Below are 6,000 nucleotides of genomic sequence, written 5' to 3' on the forward strand. Positions count from 1 at the left end.
TCAAAGCTATATTAGATGCGTCTACTCTCACGTAGAAGGAAGATGTGAAAACACAAACTGATCCTCAATAAAAAGGACTTCTGTAGCGAGTAAAAAGAGAGTGGCATTTGGTGAGGGGAGGGGAAAAATATCCGATTTAGAAAGTGGTTGGAAATATACATATCAAAGGAAAGACATGGAGATTTCCTTTGCCTGTGCATCCTATCCATGTACCCCCCCTCCCCACCCTTCTCACTGTGTGAGTGAGCTGAGAGGGGTCTGTTGCAAATTCTCAGGTAAGAGAGCCAGAAACCTACTTACGGTGCTCTGCTGTTCATAATCCATAGGTTCTATCAGCAGATTACTAGAAATAAAGTGTTGGGAGAGACGTAAAGCAGGACTCAGTATGCCAGATGAGACAATGCTGGTTTCAGTCTGCACCCCACTCCAATGTACATAATTAACAGCCTGTGTTCAGCTCGAGCAAAGACAAAAAAATGTGGAGGGGGGAACAGCTTAAATCTTTCCAGCAGGATACAGTAATAAGTCATTTATGTTGCAATACGTCATAAATATCCCTTTGCATCCAGTCTGGAACCTACAACTGCAAGACTTAAATATACGATTATAGACTAAATCTATGAGTTTTCATTAAAAGTATATCACCACAAGTAATAGCTTGATCTCTCTTATTCTCCCAGTCTGTCTCTAATTTCCTTTCACTCTGTTTTCTTGACTTTCCACCCTCTTTAGCATACCACTGGATGTGTGTAGGGCAATTCATTCGTCACACGGCTTTACCCATTAGAGGCGGACTGCTAAATGCTTCACCTTTTGATTTTGAGGAGGAGTACAGGATTTGTCAGGGGAAATGGGAAGGTGCTTTATTGCTCCAAATTTCATCACAATAAAGGCTTATGGGGAAGGTGGCACAATCGTTGCCCTATAAATGTCTCTGTGTAGATTACATGCTTTTTGCCCGGCTAATCCTGGTAATTGATGAACTTCTATGCTGACGAGTTTTTTTTATTTTTTATATTATTTAGTAATTTGTTTATTAATTAAGATAACACTTATTTTGGGACCTCAACCAAGTAAACACGATTATGTGCTCTGCGGGGTGAGTGTTCTGTGCGCTGACGTTCCCAAAGCAGCGAGCTGGCTGGCTGGCAGGCTGCTGCTGCCAGGGAATGTCTAATAGTCTTCCACTGAGAAGTTTAATTCATTTGCCATAAAGCTAAAAATAAACACAGTCACACTTAATTGGGCTCTGAATGTGAGCATTATTGAGTTGTTGGAAAAAAGCAAGACCACAAATTAGAACCAAGGACCAACATTTAAACAGCTGAAACACTGTGTTGAGCACATGGATTTCAGTTTTGCGAGTATTATTATTTATTATAAAGCAGGGAGATAGAGCTATAAATACTGCACTGAAATAATAATGAGGCTTTAAATATTGTGATTCATTTCCAATATTTATGGGAAAGCAATAACTTCATTTATTAGTAGCTGATCACAAAGATAAAATTCTACAGTACAGTACACTGAATATATTGCGTTTGCTCAATTAATTTTACCGGGTAATTATAACATTCTGCAAACGTTAAAATTGTTCATATCTGTTGAGTGTTTGTCACGAGGAAAAGCTAAAATGTCTTTGTGGAGTTTATTTTATGAGACAATTCAAAAGGTTTTTCTTCTCTTGGAAGTATACTATCACGGGTTACAGTCCTGGGATGAAACATTTGTGTATGATTCAAGTTTATGACGCAGAGACACTTTGAGGCAGGACGGGGGAGGGTTTCGGATAAGAGAGAGAGACAGAGAGAAAATCAAAAAGATTTCCATAAAAAAGTGGAATAAATAAGTGCCTGAGATACAACAATTTGGATTTACATACATTATCCAGCTCTATCTCTCTGGGATATTTTACAGTCCTGATATGTGAGGGGGAGCTAAGAGATAAACTAAATATGACCTATGCTCTGCAGTCTCAGCCAGAAAGAGCAGGCGCCTGTAAGAATACTCAAGGAGCAGAGGAAAGGTTGAGAGGATGAGGACAAAAAAGCCAGGGGAAAGAAGAAAAATGACACTAAAAGGCAGTCACGAAACTGATTGATGCTCTGCTGTATTTGAAGATCAGTGGCAGCCTTGTGGTGGCAAGCACAGAGGTCAGCGAGTGTACGTGTGTGTGTGTACATGCTTGCTTATTAGGACGTGTGGCTTTCTTTGTCGGCTTGTCTGGATTGTGCGTGTACACGTGGGTGTGTGTGCAGGAAAGTGTGTCCAGATTTGCCCCCCCCCCTCTCCTCTCCCGCCTCTGCACACCACCTCTTTCTCTCCCTCCATTGTAGGAGAAGAGTATCCTCAGTCACTGGGTGGCTGGGGGAAATCAGATGTGAGCAGAGAATAACATGCTCGATTTGGCCTGGGAGTGGAGCTGGAGGCTGGAGGAGAGGAGAGCACCATGATGTATCGAGCCGTTTGCCAGCCGGGTGGGGGCACGCGGTGGCGGCCCTCTCTCCGCCTGTCAGCAAATACTTATTTTTCACACAGCAGGAGTAGTGGGAGTCCTGTGTGTATGTCTGCGTGCGTGCATGTGGGCTGGGTGGAGGAAGACGTGTGGATGTTTTTGTACAAGACTGTACAATTTTTTCTGGTGGAATACAAAAGCAATGTTTACTTTGCATTTGGTGTGATTGTATAATATGAACGTCCAATGCGGCGAGTATGTGTGTTATCCGTTAGTGTGTGTTAACTGGGATTTGGAGGGGGGGGGGTGTGAGCAGCCCCGTCGCAGGCGCAGCTGTTGCATCACATGGATACGATGGAAGCGGGCCGTTTCATCTCATCGCGGCAAACGGCCAAGCTTCTGCTTCTAACAAACAAATCCACACGAGGAACAAGTGGCTCTAACAAGAATCATTAAGTTTGGGCGCGTGTGTCGCCCAAGTGTGTGTCGATGTATGCATCTCCGTGAGCTGCACCTCAGTGCAGGGGTTCAAAGTCCTGTGCATGTCAAGCCACACACACACTCAGCTTAAACTCTGTTCACTCCCATCAAGAGATGGAAGACACACAGCTGTGGCCAGTGAGAGGAAAAAAAAAATGGAACTGGTCCAAATATGCCACATTGTTTTCCAACTTCTCACCTCAATTAACTTGCAGTGTGCTTGCTGTGAACTGCAGCGAGCCGACGCTGCTTTAAAAAACCTACAATGTGAAATCCTAAAATATAAATACAGGGAGAGAAATGGATCTGAGGAAAAAATACATGTTAAAAAAGCATATTTCTGAAGGAAAATGCACAAAATATTATTACTCTCTCCACTCCCTTTCTAAACACAGAGGGGTTCGGTTGAAGCCCGAGAAACCTGGTATCGCCATCTAGTACCACATATTGGCAGCGTACAGGCAGCCTGAAGGTTGAAACACATTCACACAACACACACACACACACACACACACTAAAGACCTCTTTTCCGTGCCTCATTGGCGTTCCACCTGCAGGAAGCCATGTTTGATTCTCTGTCCGCCGAGACGCCTGCTTGACCAGCAGAATGGTGTCATAGGACAGAGTGGAGGAATTTCTCTTTCTCTGTCATCATTAAGGGGCTTCCCCCTATGGTGAGGGGGATGAAAAGTACGATTTAATGTTCTCTGGAGAGTGGCAGCAGAAGAAAAGCTCAAAGCCCTGCATTTTCTGGTCTGGTGGGTCACTCCAGCCCTTGCAGCGAATGGGATGTCCCTTAGGAATTTGCCATAGACCAGCCTGAAAGGCTGGGTTAAGACCCTTTTAAGATGGAAATGTAACAAAAGGAGCACTTTTTGATGTAGCAGCATAAAATGAGGGGGTCCATTGTGTAACTGATTGCAAAAGATCTTTGAAACAGGCGGCTCTGCACTGCATGCTCGCCTGGCCCAGTGGGCTTTAACGGCTTGTACAAAATGACTTGTCTACATTAGGGACCGAGTGGCTCTCGTTTAGGAGGCATGTAGAAGATTATTGGTTTGTTTCTATTTTCACCCTTTGCTCCACCCTCCCCTATCCCTCTCTCTCATTCACTCCCTCCTCTCCGGCTGCTATCAATGCTGGATTGAAAGTGGCGCAGAGTCCCAGTGAAGTTGGTTAATTTGGAGCGAGAGAGCGAGAGAGAGAAGGTAATTAGCATGCCCTCGGGCGTGGCTAAGCTAGAATAGGAGGCACTAGTATGGCTTAGACGTGAATGGGAAACACCGTGCTCGGTTTGAGACACTAGTGGACCAATGCTGTGACCGCGCTCGCTGCAAAAGCCAATCCTGTGCGAGGAAAAAAAAAAAGAGGCTGCCAAGGCAACGTCACCACACAAGCAAATATATTGTAACTGGATGCTAATTGTATGCTGAGTGTGGTGTCAAATGTCAAATTAATTCATCAGTGCTTTTTTTTGTATTGCTTGTTACTTCTAGGTTGTATGTACGTAATGATTCCCTTTAGTTAGAGAAAAAATGCTGGGGAAGGACAGAAAGACGAATTAGAAAAATGTATTTAACTTTATTTTGTTTGGATGATTAGAACACTCATTTTGAAAATGGTGCATTCTACAGGGAACATGACTTAACTCTGTATTACCCAACCTGAAGTACGCTCCAGTGATGCACAGTGGAGCGTCTTATAAGCACCTGTAGCATGACAAATGATTAAAGCAGATATTTTGTACCGATATCCCTCTTTGAATTTAAAACGGTTATCTTTATTTAAATGAACAACACATCGGACGTGAACGTAAACTTCTCTTCACTGGGATCAGGAAAACACACGAGAAAGGCCAGTGAACACTAGGGGGGAGCTTATCCATAAGCAGCCTGAGCTGGTCTGACAGAGGGAGCTGTTCTCAGGCCCCACCACATCCACGCCTTTTATCACCCCTCCATCCCTTCGTCTCTCCCTCCCTCCACCTCCAGCACAGGCAGTGGGAGACCTCCAGGGATCTAGGTCAAGGGTCGGAAGAGCGGCGGGCCTTTTTTTTTTTATTGTCGTTCTCCCAGGAACGAAAGGGGAAGTGTTGTGTGTGTGTGCATGCGCACAAGTGTGTGTGTGTGTGTGTGTATTTGTGAGAAGAAAAAAAATCCCCACATGTGTATTTATGTATATTTATATGGCCGCGTTGGTAGACATCACTATTAAATCTTTGCAAATGTTGTTTAAAACTAGAATAGTATTTCAATACATTTGCATCACACTATGTTTATATTACTGTGCACATGAGCTGAGCTCTAGGTGTGTTTGTACAGTATGTGTAAGGCGAATAAGTTGTAACAGAGGTGTTTGCAGAGAGGGGGGGTGAGACCGGCGCTGAGTTTGTAAGTAGGGGGAGAGAAGTTTAGGAGGCCTCACACTGTGATATGGAGCCCTTAAAAGGCCTCTGGAGGGTGTGTAATATCAAGAGCAAGATTATTCCCCAATCCCTCTTCTCCTCCCCCTCCTTCACTCCCCCTCTCTTCTCTCTTCAACTGACCCTCGTCACCTCCTCCCTCACTCCCCGCATCATTTAAATGTCTAAAGAGTAATTGAATGAATTATCATAAAAATTTTGACAAATTCATTGACTCGACAGGCCGAGTGAGCCAAACGTTTCCTTCCATTCGCGTCTAATAAGACATGACATTTGAGATTAGTTTATGTGATGGTTAGACCTTTTTGCCTTTTCCCTCGGTTCCAGAAACAAAAGGCCAATAAGTGTATGAGGAGGGGAAACCTTAAATGCAACACAGACTGCCCGACTTTTAAAGGGATGTGCGGTGGCTGCAGCCTGAAACATGGCATTTATCCGTTCTGTACTCCTACATATTCTGCTAAATTCTTAAAAAAAAAAAAGAAAAACTTGTTTTGAAGCGGCTTCACAAACCGAAGCCAGTAGCACAGTGAAAAGGGAACTGTTGTGGGGGATGGAATTTAGCGCTGCACAGACGTTTCTCTCTGACCTCGGTGTTCCCACATCAAAGGGCCTCCCCAGCCCACTTCCCTCGACGCGAGCT

The 6,000-nt window shown here is 44.1% G+C and overlaps 1 protein-coding gene across 4 annotated transcripts in view; it reads right to left on the minus strand.

The window, feature by feature from the left end:
• Positions 1-6,000, minus strand: part of LOC109142379 (probable E3 ubiquitin-protein ligase HERC2) — a 329,793-nt gene that overhangs the window by 145,962 nt on the left and 177,831 nt on the right. The window lies entirely within an intron of this gene.

The sequence above is a fragment of the Larimichthys crocea genome, chromosome III (genome assembly GCF_000972845.2).
Source record: "Larimichthys crocea isolate SSNF chromosome III, L_crocea_2.0, whole genome shotgun sequence".
Lineage (NCBI taxonomy): Eukaryota > Metazoa > Chordata > Actinopteri > Sciaenidae > Larimichthys > Larimichthys crocea.